Consider the following 15,327-nt stretch of genomic DNA (forward strand, 5'->3'; position numbering starts at 1 on the left):
GAACAGTAAACCAATTACCTGTTATGTTGTGCATCTGTATTGGTTATTAGTCTCCCCAGGTGTAGCAAGTAAGTCAGTTGAAGAATTAGAGAGAACCAATGAACAGTAAACCAATTACCTATTATGTTGTGCATCTGGGTTGGTTATTAGTCTCCCCAGGTGTAGCAAGTAAATCAGTTGAAGAATTAGAGAGAACCAATGAACAGTAAACCAATTACCTGTTATATTGTGCATCTGTGTTGGTTATTAGAGAGAACCGATGAACAGTAAACCAAGTACCTGTTATGTTGTGCATCTGTGTTGGTTATTAGTCTCCCCAGGTGTAGCAAGTAAGTCAGTTGAAAAATTAGAGAGAACCAATGAACAGTAAACCAATTACCTGTTATATTGTGCATCTGTGTTGGTTATTAGTCTCCCCAGGGGTAGCAAGTTAGTCGGTTGAAGAATTAGAGATAACCAATGAACAGTAAACTAATTACCTATTATGTTGTGCATCTGTGTTGGTTATTAGAGAGAACCAATGAACAGTAAACCAATTACCTGTTATATTGTGCATCTTTGTTGGTTATTAGTCTCCCCAGGTGTAGCAAGTAAGTCAGTTGAAGAATTAGAGAGAACCAATGAACTGTAAACCAATTACCTGTTATATTGTGCATCTGTGTTGGTTATTAGAGAGAACCGATGAACAGTAAACCAATTACCTGTTATGTTGTGCATCTGTGTTGGTTATTAGTCTCCCCAGGTGTAGCAAGTAAGTCAGTTGAAGAATTAGAGAGAACCAATGAACAGTAAACCAATTACATGTTATGTTGTGCATCTGTGTTGGTTATTAGTCTCCCCAGGTGTAGCAAGTAAGTCAGTTGAAGAATTAGAGAGAACCAATGAACAGTAAACCAATTACATGTTATATTGTGCGTCTGTGTTGGTTATTAGTCTCCCTAGGTGTAGCAAGTAAGTCAGTTGAAGAATTAGAGAGAACCAATGAACAGTAAACCAATTACCTGGTACGTTGTGCATCTATGTTGGTTATTAGTCTCCCCAGTTGTAGCAAGTAAGTCAGTTGAAGAATTAGATAGAACCAATGAACAGTAAACTAATTGCCTGTTATGTTGTGCATCTGTGTTGGTTATTAGTCTCCCCAGGTGAAGCAAGTAAGTCAGTTGAAGAATTAGAGAGAACCAATGAACAGTAAACCAATTACCTGTTATGTTGTGCATCTGTATTGGTTATTAGTCTCCCCAGGTGTAGCAAGTAAGTCAGTTGAAGAATTAGAGAGAACCAATGAACAGTAAACCAATTACCTGTTATGTTGTGCATCTGGGTTGGTTATTAGTCTCCCCAGGTGTAGCAAGTAAATCAGTTGAAGAATTAGAGAGAACTAATGAACAGTAAACCAATTACCTGTTATATTGTGCATCTGTGTTGGTTATTAGAGAGAACCGATGAACAGTAAACCAATTACCTGTTATGTTGTGCATCTGTGTTGGTTATTAGTCTCCCCAGGTGTAGCAAGTAAGTCAGTTGAAAAATTAGAGAGAACCAATGAACAGTAAACCAATTACCTGTTATATTGTGCATCTGTGTTGGTTATTAGTCTCCCCAGGGGTAGCAAGTTAGTCGGTTGAAGAATTAGAGATAACCAATGAACAGTAAACTAATTACCTATTATGTTGTGCATCTGTGTTGGTTATTAGAGAGAACCAATGAACAGTAAACCAATTACCTGTTATATTGTGCATCTTTGTTGGTTATTAGTCTCCCCAGGTGTAGCAAGTAAGTCAGTTGAAGAATTAGAGAGAACCAATGAACTGTAAACCAATTACCTGTTATATTGTGCATCTGTGTTGGTTATTAGAGAGAACCGATGAACAGTAAACCAATTACCTGTTATGTTGTGCATCTGTGTTGGTTATTAGTCTCCCCAGGTGTAGCAAGTAAGTCTGTTGAAGAATTAGAGAGAACCAATGAACAGTAAACCAATTACCTGTTATGTTGTGCATCTGGGTTGGTTATTAGTCTCCCCAGGTGTAGCAAGTAAGTCAGTTGAAGAATTAGAGAGAACCAATGAACAGTAAACCAATTACCTCTTATGTTGTGCATCTGTATTGGTTATTAGTCTCCCCAGGTGTAGGAAGTAAGTCAGTTGAAGAATTAGAGAGAACCAATGAACAGTAAACCAATTACCTGTTATGTTGTGCATCTGTATTGGTTATTTGTCTCCCCAGGTGTAGCATGTAAGTCAGTTGAAGAATTAGAGAGAACCAATGAACAGTAGACCAATTACATGTTATGTTGTGCATTTGTGTTGGTTATTAGTCTCCCCAGGTGTAGCAAGTAAGTCAGTTGAAGAATTAGAGAGAACCAATGAACAGTAAACCAATTACATGTTATGTTGTGCGTCTGTGTTGGTTATTAGTCTCCCCAGGTGAAGCAAGTAAGTCAGTTGAAGAATTAGAGAGAACCAATGAACAGTAAACCAATTCCCTGTTTTGTTGTGCATCTGTATTGGTTATTAGTCTCCCCAGGTGTAGCAAGTAAGTCAGTTGAAGAATTAGAGAGAACCAATGAACAGTAAACCAATTACCTGTTATGTTGTGCATCTGTGTTGGTTATTAGTCTCCCGAGGTGTAGCAAGTAAGTCAGTTCAAGAATTAGAGAGAACCGATGAACAGTAAACCAATTACCTGTTATGTTGTGCATCTATGTTGGTTATTAGTCTCCCCAGGTGTAGCAAGTAAGTCTGTTGAAGAATTAGAGAGAACCAATGAACAGTAAACGAATTACCTGTTATGTTGTGCATCTGGGTTGGTTATTAGTCTCCCTAGGGGTAGCAAGTAAGTCAGTTGAAGAATTAGAGAGAACCAATGAACAGTAAACCAATTACCTGTTATGTTGTGCATCTCTGTTGGTTATTAGAGAGAACCGATGAACAGTAAACTAATTACCTGTTATGTTGTGCATCTGTGTTGGTTATTAGTCTCCCCAGGTGTAGCAAGTAAGTCAGTTGAAGAATTAGAGAGAACCAATGAACAGTAAACCAATTACATGTTATGTTGTGCATCTGTGTTGGTTATTAGTCTCCCCAGGTGTAGCAAGTAAGTCAGTTGAAGAATTAGAGAGAACCAATGAACAGTAAACCAATTACATGTTATGTTGTGCATCTGTGTTGGTTATTAGTCTCCCCAGGTGTAGCAAGTAAGTCAGTTGAAGAATTAGAGAGAACCAATGAACAGTAAACCAATTATATGTTATGTTGTGCATCTGTGTTGGTTATTAGAGAGAACCGATGAACAGTAAACCAATTACCTGTTATGTTGTGCATCTGTGTTGGTTATTAGTCTCCCCAGGTGTAGCAAGTAAGTCTGTTGAAGAATTAGAGAGAACCAATGAACAGTAAACCAATTACCTGTTATGTTGTGCATCTGGGTTGGTTATAAGAGAGAACCGATGAACAGTAAACCAATTACCTGTTATGTTGTGCATCTGTGTTGGTTATTAGTCTCCCCAGGTGTAGCAAGTAAGTCTGTTGAAGAATTAGAGAGAACCAATGAACAGTAAACCAATTACCTGTTATGTTGTGCATCTGGGTTGGTTATTAGTCTCCCCAGGTGTAGCAAGTAAGTCAGTTGAAGAATTAGAGAGAACCAATGAACAGTAAACCAATTACCTCTTATGTTGTGCATCTGTATTGGTTATTAGTCTCCCCAGGTGTAGCAAGTAAGTCAGTTGAAGAATTAGAGAGAACCAATGAACAGTAAACCAATTACCTGTTATCTTGTGCATCTGTATTGGTTATTTGTCTCCCCAGGTGTAGCAAGTAAGTCAGTTGAAGAATTAGAGAGAACCAATGAACAGTAAACCAATTACCTGTTATGTTGTGCATCTGTGTTGGTTATTAGTCTCCCGAGGTGTAGCAAGTAAGTCAGTTGAAGAATTAGAGAGAACCGATGAACAGTAAACCAATTACCTGTTATGTTGTGCATCGGTGTTGGTTATTAGTCTCCCCAGGTGTAGCAAGTAAGTCAGTTGAAGAATTAGAGAGAACCAATGAACAGTAAACCAATTACCTGTTATGTTGTGCATCTGATTTGGTTATTAGTCTCCAGAGGTGTAGCAAGTAAGTCAGTTGAAGAATTAGAGAGAACCGATGAACAGTAAACCAATTACCTGTTATGTTGTGCATCTGTGTTGGTTATTAGTCTCCCCAGGTGTAGCAAGTAAGTCTGTTGAAGAATTAGAGAGAACCAATGAACAGTAAACCAATTACCTGTTATGTTGTGCATCTGGGTTGGTTATTAGTCTCCCCAGGTGTAGCAAGTAAGTCAGTTGAAGAATTAGAGAGAACCAATGAACAGTAAACCAATTACCTCTTATGTTGTGCATCTGTATTGGTTATTAGTCTCCCCAGGTGTAGCAAGTAAGTCAGTTGAAGAATTAGAGAGAACCAATGAACAGTAAACCAATTACCTGTTATGTTGTGCATCTGTGTTGGTTATTAGTCTCCCCAGGTGTAGCAAGTAAGTCAGTTGAAGAATTAGAGAGAACCAATGAACAATAAACTAATTGCCTGTTATGTTGTGCATCTGTGTTGGTTATTAGTCTCCCCAGGTGAAGCAAGTAAGTCAGTTGAAGAATTAGAGAGAACCAATGAACAGTAAACCAATTCCCTGTTATGTTGTGCATCTGTATTGGTTATTAGTCTCCCCAGGTGTAGCAAGTAAGTCAGTTGAAGAATTAGAGAGAACCAATGAACAGTAAACCAATTACCTGTTATGTTGTGCATCTGTGTTGGTTATTAGTCTCCCGAGGTGTAGCAAGTAAGTCATTTCAAGAATTAGAGAGAACCGATGAACAGTAAACCAATTACCTGTTATGTTGTGCATCTATGTTGGTTATTAGTCTCCCCAGGTGTAGCAAGTAAGTCTGTTGAAGAATTAGAGAGAACCAATGAACAGTAAACCAATTACCTGTTATGTTGTGCATCTGGGTTGGTTATTAGTCTCCCTAGGGGTAGCAAGTAAGTCAGTTGAAGAATTAGAGAGAACCAATGAACAGTAAACCAATTACCTGTTATGTTGTGCATCTCTGTTGGTTATTAGAGAGAACCGATGAACAGTAAACCAATTACCTGTTATGTTGTGCATCTGTGTTGGTTATTAGTCTCCCCAGGTGTAGCAAGTAAGTCAGTTGAAGAATTAGAGAGAACCAATGAACAGTAAACCAATTACATGTTATGTTGTGCATCTGTGTTGGTTATTAGTCTCCCCAGGTGTAGCAAGTAAGTCAGTTGAAGAATTAGAGAGAACCAATGAACAGTAAACCAATTACATGTTATATTGTGCGTCTGTGTTGGTTATTAGTCCCCCTAGGTGTAGCAAGTAAGTCAGTTGAAGAATTAGAGAGAACCAATGAACAGTAAACCAATTACCTGGTACGTTGTGCATCTATGTTGGTTATTAGTCTCCCCAGTTGTAGCAAGTAAGTCAGTTGAAGAATTAGAGAGAACCAATGAACAGTAAACTAATTGCCTGTTATGTTGTGCATCTGTGTTGGTTATTAGTCTCCCCAGGTGAAGCAAGTAAGTCAGTTGAAGAATTAGAGAGAACCAATGAACAGTAAACCAATTACCTGTTATGTTGTGCATCTGTATTGGTTATTAGTCTCCCCAGGTGTAGCAAGTAAGTCAGTTGAAGAATTAGAGAGAACCAATGAATAGTAAACCAATTACCTATTATGTTGCGCATCTGGGTTGGTTATTAGTCTCCCCAGGTGTAGCAAGTAAATCAGTTGAAGAATTAGAGAGAACCAATGAACAGTAAACCAATTACCTGTTATATTGTTCATCTGTGTTGGTTATTAGAGAGAACCGATGAACAGTAAACCAATTACCTGTTATGTTGTGCATCTGTGTTGGTTATTAGTCTCCCCAGGTGTAGCAAGTAAGTCAGTTGAAAAATTAGAGAGAACCAATGAACAGTAAACCAATTACCTGTTATATTGTGCATCTGTGTTGGTTATTAGTCTCCCCAGGGGTAGCAAGTTAGTCGGTTGAAGAATTAGAGATAACCAATGAACAGTAAACTAATTACCTATTATGTTGTGCATCTGTGTTGGTTATTAGAGAGAACCAATGAACAGTAAACCAATTACCTGTTATATTGTGCATCTTTGTTGGTTATTAGTCTCCCCAGGTGTAGCAAGTAAGTCAGTTGAAGAATTAGAGAGAACCAATGAACTGTAAACCAATTACCTGTTATATTGTGCATCTGTGTTGGTTATTAGAGAGAACCGATGAACAGTAAACCAATTACCTGTTATGTTGTGCATCTGTGTTGGTTATTAGTCTCCCCAGGTGTAGCAAGTAAGTCTGTTGAAGAATTAGAGAGAACCAATGAACAGTAAACCAATTACCTGTTATGTTGTGCATCTGGGTTGGTTATTAGTCTCCCCAGGTGTAGCAAGTAAGTCAGTTGAAGAATTAGAGAGAACCAATGAACAGTAAACCAATTACCTGTTATGTTGTGCATCTGGGTTGGTTATTAGTCTCCCCAGGTGTAGCAAGTAAGTCAGTTGAAGAATTAGAGAGAACCAATGAACAGTAAACCAATTACCTGTTATGTTGTGCATCTGGGTTGGTTATTAGTCTCCCCAGGTGTAGCAAGTAAGTCAGTTGAAGAATTAGAGAGAACCAATGAACAGTAAACCAATTACCTCTTATGTTGTGCATCTGTATTGGTTATTAGTCTCCCCAGGTGTAGGAAGTAAGTCAGTTGAAGAATTAGAGAGAACCAATGAACAGTAAACCAATTACCTGTTATGTTGTGCATCTGTATTGGTTATTTGTCTCCCCAGGTGTAGCAAGTAAGTCAGTTGAAGAATTAGAGAGAACCAATGAACAGTAAACCAATTACATGTTATGTTGTGCATTTGTGTTGGTTATTAGTCTCCCCAGGTGTAGCAAGTAAGTCAGTTGAAGAATTAGAGACAACCAATGAACAGTAAACCAATTACATGTTATGTTGTGCATCTGTGTTGGTTATTAGTCTCCCCAGGTGTAGCAAGTAAGTCAGTTGAAGAATTAGAGAGAACCAATGAACAGTAAACCAATTACCTGTTATGTTGTGCATCTGTGTTGGTTATTAGTCTCCCGAGGTGTAGCAAGTAAGTCAGTTCAAGAATTAGAGAGAACCGATGAACAGTAAACCAATTACATGTTATGTTGTGCATCTATGTTGGTTATTAGTCTCCCCAGGTGTAGCAAGTAAGTCTGTTGAAGAATTAGAGAGAACCAATGAACAGTAAACGAATTACCTGTTATGTTGTGCATCTGGGTTGGTTATTAGTCTCCCCAGGTGTAGCAAGTAAGTCAGTTGAAAAATTAGAGAGAACCAATGAACAGTAAACCAATTACCTGTTATATTGTGCATCTGTGTTGGTTATTAGTCTCCCCAGGGGTAGCAAGTTAGTCGGTTGAAGAATTAGAGATAACCAATGAACAGTAAACTAATTACCTATTATGTTGTGCATCTGTGTTAGTTATTAGAGAGAACCAATGAACAGTAAACCAATTACCTGTTATATTGTGCATCTTTGTTGGTTATTAGTCTCCCCAAGTGTAGCAAGTAAGTCAGTTGAAGAATTAGAGAGAACCAATGAACAGTAAACTAATTGCCTGTTATGTTGTGCATCTGTGTTGGTTATTAGTCTCCCCAGGTGAAGCAAGTAAGTCAGTTGAAGAATTAGAGAGAACCAATGAACAATAAACCAATTACCTGTTATGTTGTGCATCTGTAATGGTTATTAATCTCCCCAGGTGTAGCAAGTAAGTCAGTTGAAGAATTAGAGAGAACCAATGAACAGTAAACCAATTACCTGTTATGTTGTGCATCTGTGTTGGTTATTAGTCTCCCGAGGTGTAGCAAGTAAGTCAGTTGAAGAATTAGAGAGAACCGATGAACAGTAAACCAATTACCTGTTATGTTGTGCATCTGGGTTGGTTATTAGTCTCCCCAGGTGTAGCAAGTAAGTCAGTTGAAGAATTAGAGAGAACCCATGAACTGTAAACCAATTACCTGTTATGTTGTGCATCTGTGTTGGTTATTAGTCTCCCCAGGTGTAGCAAGTAAGTCAGTTGAAGAATTAGAGAGAACCAATGAACAGTAAACCAATTACCTGTTATGTTGTGCATCTGTGTTGGTTATTAGTCTCCCGAGGTGTAGTAAGTAAGTCAGTTGAAGAATTAGAGAGAACCGATGAACAGTAAACCAATTACCTGTTATGTTGTGCATCTGTGTTGGTTATTAGTCTCCCCAAGTGTAGCAAGTAAGTCTGTTGAAGAATTAGAGAGAACCAATGAACAGTAAACCAATTACCTGTTATGTTGTGCATCTGGGTTGGTTATTAGTCTCCCCAGGTGTAGCAAGTAAGTCAGTTGAAGAATTAGAGAGAACCAATGAACAGTAAACCAATTACATGTTATATTGTGCGTCTGTGTTGGTTATTAGTCTCCCTAGGTGTAGTGATGGAACTAGGTGAGGCAAAAATAACCTATACAAAAGAAACTATGTACAAAACATATGAAAAGGTCTTGAAGATCATCCCATTCCTCTTGGTTCTTTTATGATATCACCTCTTGGATTCCTTGGCCTTGGCCATAGTCTATCATGTAGCAAGTAAGTCAGTTGAAGAATTAGAGAGAACCAATGAACAGTAAACCAATTACCTGTTACGTTGTGCATCTATGTTGGTTATTAGTCTCCCCAGGTGTAGCAAGTAAGTCAGTTGAAGAATTAGAGAGAACCAATGAACAGTAAGCTAATTGCCTATTATGTTGTGCATCTGTGTTGGTTATTAGTCTCCCGAGGTGTAGCAAGTAAGTCAGTTGAAGAATTAGAGAGAACCGATGAACAGTAAACCAATTACCTGTTATGTTGTGCATCTGGGTTGGTTATTAGTCTCCCCAGGTGTAGCAAGTAAGTCAGTTGAAGAATTAGAGAGAACCAATGAACAGTAAACCAATTACCTGTTATATTGTGCATCTGTGTTGGTTATTAGAGAGAACCGATGAACAGTAAACCAATTACCTGTTATGTTGTGCATCTGTGTTGGTTATTAGTCTCCCCAGGTGTAGCAAGTAAGTCAGTTGAAGAATTAGAGAGAACCAATGAACAGTAAACCAATTACATGTTATATTGTGCGTCTGTGTTGGTTATTAGTCTCCCTAGGTGTAGCAAGTAAGTCAGTTGAAGAATTAGAGAGAACCAATGAACAGTAAACCAATTACCTTTTACGTTGTGCATCTATGTTGGATATTAGTCTCCCCAGGTGAAGCAAGTAAGTCAGTTGAAGAATTAGAGAGAACCAATGAACAGTAAACCAATTCCCTGTTATGTTGTGCATCTGTATTGGTTATTAGTCTCCCCAGGTGTAGCAAGTAAGTCAGTTGAAGAATTAGAGAGAACCAATGAACAGTAAACCAATTACCTGTTATGTTGTGCATCTGTGTTGGTTATTAGTCTCCCGAGGTGTAGCAAGTAAGTCAGTTCAAGAATTAGAGAGAACCGATGAACAGTAAACCAATTACATGTTATGTTGTGCATCTATGTTGGTTATTAGTCTCCCCAGGTGTAGCAAGTAAGTCTGTTGAAGAATTAGAGAGAACCAATGAACAGTAAACGAATTACCTGTTATGTTGTGCATCTGGGTTGGTTATTAGTCTCCCCAGGTGTAGCAAGTAAGTCAGTTGAAAAATTAGAGAGAACCAATGAACAGTAAACCAATTACCTGTTATATTGTGCATCTGTGTTGGTTATTAGTCTCCCCAGGGGTAGCAAGTTAGTCGGTTGAAGAATTAGAGATAACCAATGAACAGTAAACTAATTACCTATTATGTTGTGCATCTGTGTTAGTTATTAGAGAGAACCAATGAACAGTAAACCAATTACCTGTTATATTGTGCATCTTTGTTGGTTATTAGTCTCCCCAAGTGTAGCAAGTAAGTCACTTGAAGAATTAGAGAGAACCAATGAACAGTAAACTAATTGCCTGTTATGTTGTGCATCTGTGTTGGTTATTAGTCTCCCCAGGTGAAGCAAGTAAGTCAGTTGAAGAATTAGAGAGAACCAATGAACAATAAACCAATTACCTGTTATGTTGTGCATCTGTAATGGTTATTAGTCTCCCCAGGTGTAGCAAGTAAGTCAGTTGAAGAATTAGAGAGAACCAATGAACAGTAAACCAATTACCTGTTATGTTGTGCATCTGTGTTGGTTATTAGTCTCCCGAGGTGTAGCAAGTAAGTCAGTTGAAGAATTAGAGAGAACCGATGAACAGTAAACCAATTACCTGTTATGTTGTGCATCTGGGTTGGTTATTAGTCTCCCCAGGTGTAGCAAGTAAGTCAGTTGAAGAATTAGAGAGAACCCATGAACTGTAAACCAATTACCTGTTATGTTGTGCATCTGTGTTGGTTATTAGTCTCCCCAGGTGTAGCAAGTAAGTCAGTTGAAGAATTAGAGAGAACCAATGAACAGTAAACCAATTACCTGTTATGTTGTGCATCTGTGTTGGTTATTAGTCTCCCGAGGTGTAGTAAGTAAGTCAGTTGAAGAATTAGAGAGAACCGATGAACAGTAAACCAATTACCTGTTATGTTGTGCATCTGTGTTGGTTATTAGTCTCCCCAAGTGTAGCAAGTAAGTCTGTTGAAGAATTAGAGAGAACCAATGAACAGTAAACCAATTACCTGTTATGTTGTGCATCTGGGTTGGTTATTAGTCTCCCCAGGTGTAGCAAGTAAGTCAGTTGAAGAATTAGAGAGAACCAATGAACAGTAAACCAATTACATGTTATATTGTGCGTCTGTGTTGGTTATTAGTCTCCCTAGGTGTAGTGATGGAACTAGGTGAGGCAAAAATAACCTATACAAAAGAAACTATGTACAAAACATATGAAAAGGTCTTGAAGATCATCCCATTCCTCTTGGTTCTTTTATGATATCACCTCTTGGATTCCTTGGCCTTGGCCATAGTCTATCATGTAGCAAGTAAGTCAGTTGAAGAATTAGAGAGAACCAATGAACAGTAAACCAATTACCTGTTACGTTGTGCATCTATGTTGGTTATTAGTCTCCCCAGGTGTAGCAAGTAAGTCAGTTGAAGAATTAGAGAGAACCAATGAACAGTAAGCTAATTGCCTGTTATGTTGTGCATCTGTGTTGGTTATTAGTCTCCCGAGGTGTAGCAAGTAAGTCAGTTGAAGAATTAGAGAGAACCGATGAACAGTAAACCAATTACCTGTTATGTTGTGCATCTGGGTTGGTTATTAGTCTCCCCAGGTGTAGCAAGTAAGTCAGTTGAAGAATTAGAGAGAACCAATGAACAGTAAACCAATTACCTGTTATATTGTGCATCTGTGTTGGTTATTAGAGAGAACCGATGAACAGTAAACCAATTACCTGTTATGTTGTGCATCTGTGTTGGTTATTAGTCTCCCCAGGTGTAGCAAGTAAGTCAGTTGAAGAATTAGAGAGAACCAATGAACAGTAAACCAATTACATGTTATATTGTGCATCTGTGTTGGTTATTAGAGAGAACCGATGAACAGTAAACCAATTACCTGTTATGTTGTGCATCTGTGTTGGTTATTAGTCTCCCCAGGTGTAGCAAGTAAGTCAGTTAAAAAATTAGAGAGAACCAATGAACAGTAAACCAATTACCTGTTATATTTTGCATCTGTGTTGGTTATTAGTCTCCCCAGGGGTAGCAAGTTAGTCGGTTGAAGAATTAGAGATAACCAATGAACAGTAAACTAATTACCTATTATGTTGTGCATCTGTGTTAGTTATTAGAGAGAACCAATGAACAGTAAACCAATTACCTGTTATATTGTGCATCTTTGTTGGTTATTAGTCTCCCCAGGTGTAGCAAGTAAGTCAGTTGAAGAATTAGAGAGAACCAATGAACAGTAAACTAATTGCCTGTTATGTTGTGCATCTGTGTTGGTTATTAGTCTCCCCAGGTGAAGCAAGTAAGTCAGTTGAAGAATTAGAGAGAACCAATGAACAGTAAACCAATTACCTGTTATGTTGTGCATCTGTAATGGTTATTAGTCTCCCCAGGTGTAGCAAGTAAGTCAGTTGAAAAATTAGAGAGAACCAATGAACAGTAAACCAATTACCTGTTATGTTGTGCATCTGTGTTGGTTATTAGTCTCCCGAGGTGTAGCAAGTAAGTCAGTTGAAGAATTAGAGAGAACCGATGAACAGTAAACCAATTACCTGTTATGTTGTGCATCTGGGTTGGTTATTAGTCTCCCCAGGTGTAGCAAGTAAGTCAGTTGAAGAATTAGAGAGAACCCATGAACTGTAAACCAATTACCTGTTATGTTGTGCATCTGTGTTGGTTATTAGTCTCTCCAAGTGTAGCAAGTAAGTCTGTTGAAGAATTAGAGAGAACCAATGAACAGTAAACCAATTACCTGTTATGTTGTGCATCTGTGTTGGTTATTAGTCTCCCGAGGTGTAGTAAGTAAGTCAGTTGAAGAATTAGAGAGAACCGATGAACAGTAAACCAATTACCTGTTATGTTGTGCATCTGTGTTGGTTATTAGTCTCCCCAAGTGTAGCAAGTAAGTCTGTTGAAGAATTAGAGAGAACCAATGAACAGTAAACCAATTACCTGTTATGTTGTGCATCTGGGTTGGTTATTAGTCTCCCCAGGTGTAGCAAGTAAGTCAGTTGAAGAATTAGAGAGAACCAATGAACAGTAAACCAATTACATGTTATATTGTGCGTCTGTGTTGGTTATTAGTCTCCCTAGGTGTAGTGATGGAACTAGGTGAGGCAAAAATAACCTATACAAAAGAAACTATGTACAAAACATATGAAAAGGTATTGAAGATCATCCCATTCCTCTTGGTTCTTTTATGATATCACCTCTTGGATTCCTTGGCCTTGGCCATAGTCTATCATGTAGCAAGTAAGTCAGTTGAAGAATTAGAGAGAACCAATGAACAGTAAACCAATTACCTGTTACGTTGTGCATCTATGTTGGTTATTAGTCTCCCCAGGTGTAGCAAGTAAGTCAGTTGAAGAATTAGAGAGAACCAATGAACAGTAAGCTAATTGCCTGTTATGTTGTGCATCTGTGTTGGTTATTAGTCTCCCGAGGTGTAGCAAGTAAGTCAGTTGAAGAATTAGAGAGAACCGATGAACAGTAAACCAATTACCTGTTATGTTGTGCATCTGGGTTGGTTATTAGTCTCCCCAGGTGTAGCAAGTAAGTCAGTTGAAGAATTAGAGAGAACCAATGAACAGTAAACCAATTACCTGTTATATTGTGCATCTGTGTTGGTTATTAGAGAGAACCGATGAACAGTAAACCAATTACCTGTTATGTTGTGCATCTGTGTTGGTTATTAGTCTCCCCAGGTGTAGCAAGTAAGTCAGTTGAAGAATTAGAGAGAACCAATGAACAGTAAACCAATTACATGTTATATTGTGCGTCTGTGTTGGTTATTAGTCTCCCTAGGTGTAGCAAGTAAGTCAGTTGAAGAATTAGAGAGAACCAATGAACAGTAAACCAATTACCTTTTACGTTGTGCATCTATGTTGGATATTAGTCTCCCCAGGTGTAGCAAGTAAATCAGTTGAAGAATTAGAGAGAACCAATGAACAGTAAACCAATTACCTGTTATATTGTGCATCTGTGTTGGTTATTAGCCTCCCCAGGTGAAGCAAGTAAGTCAGTTGAAGAATTAGAGAGAACCAATGAACAGTAAACCAATTACCTGTTATGTTGTGCATCTGTATTGGTTATTAGTCTCCCCAGGTGTAGCAAGTAAGTCAGTTGAAGAATTAGAGAGAACCAATGAACAGTAAACCAATTACCTGTTATGTTGTGCATCTGGGTTGGTTATTAGTCTCCCCAAGTGTAGCAAGTAAGTCAGTTGAAGAATTAGAGAGAACCAATGAACAGTAAACCAATTACCTGTTATGTTGTGCATCTGTGTTGGTTATTAGTCTCCCGAGGTATAGCAAGTAAGTCAGTTGAAGAATTAGAGAGAACCGATGAACAGTAAACCAATTACCTGTTATGTTGTGCATCTATGTTGGTTATTAGTCTCCCCAGGTGTAGCAAGTAAGTCTGTTGAAGAATTAGAGAGAACCAATGAACAGTAAACCAATTACCTGTTATGTTGAGCATCTGGGTTGGTTATTAGTCTCCCCAGGTGTAGCAAGTAAGTCAGTTGAAGAATTAGAGAGAACCAATGAACAGTAAACCAATTACATGTTATATTGTGCGTCTGTGTTGGTTATTAGTCTCCCTAGGTGTAGTGATGGAACTAGGTGAGGCAAAAATAACCTATACAAAAGAAACTATGTACAAAACATATGAAAAGGTCTTGAAGATCATCCCATTCCTCTTGGTTCTTTTATGATATCACCTCTTGGATTCCTTGGCCTTGGCCATAGTCTATCATGTAGCAAGTAAGTCAGTTGAAGAATTAGAGAGAACCAATGAACAGTAAACCAATTACCTGTTACGTTGTGCATCTATGTTGGTTATTAGTCTCCCCAGGTGTAGCAAGTAAGTCAGTTGAAGAATTAGAGAGAACCAATGAACAGTAAGCTAATTGCCTGTTATGTTGTGCATCTGTGTTGGTTATTAGTCTCCCGAGGTGTAGCAAGTAAGTCAGTTGAAGAATTAGAGAGAACCGATGAACAGTAAACCAATTACCTGTTATGTTGTGCATCTGGGTTGGTTATTAGTCTCCCCAGGTGTAGCAAGTAAGTCAGTTGAAGAATTAGAGAGAACCAATGAACAGTAAACCAATTACCTGTTATATTGTGCATCTGTGTTGGTTATTAGAGAGAACCGATGAACAGTAAACCAATTACCTGTTATGTTGTGCATCTGTGTTGGTTATTAGTCTCCCCAGGTGTAGCAAGTAAGTCAGTTGAAGAATTAGAGAGAACCAATGAACAGTAAACCAATTGCATGTTATATTGTGCATCTGTGTTGGTTATTAGAGAGAACCGATGAACAGTAAACCAATTACCTGTTATGTTGTGCATCTGTGTTGGTTATTAGTCTCCCCAGGTGTAGCAAGTAAGTCAGTTGAAGAATTAGAGAGAACCAATGAACAGTAAACCAATTACATGTTATATTGTGCATCTGTGTTGGTTATTAGAGAGAACCGATGAACAGTAAACCAATTACCTGTTATGTTGTGCATCTGTGTTGGTTATTAGTCTCCCCAGGTGTAGCAAGTAAGTCAGTTGAAAAATTAGAGAGAACCAATGAACAGTAAACCAATTACCTGTTA

This window comes from Cajanus cajan, chromosome 4, assembly GCF_000230855.2.
Source record: "Cajanus cajan strain Asha chromosome 4, NIPB_CcT2T_4, whole genome shotgun sequence".
NCBI lineage: Eukaryota > Viridiplantae > Streptophyta > Magnoliopsida > Fabales > Fabaceae > Cajanus > Cajanus cajan.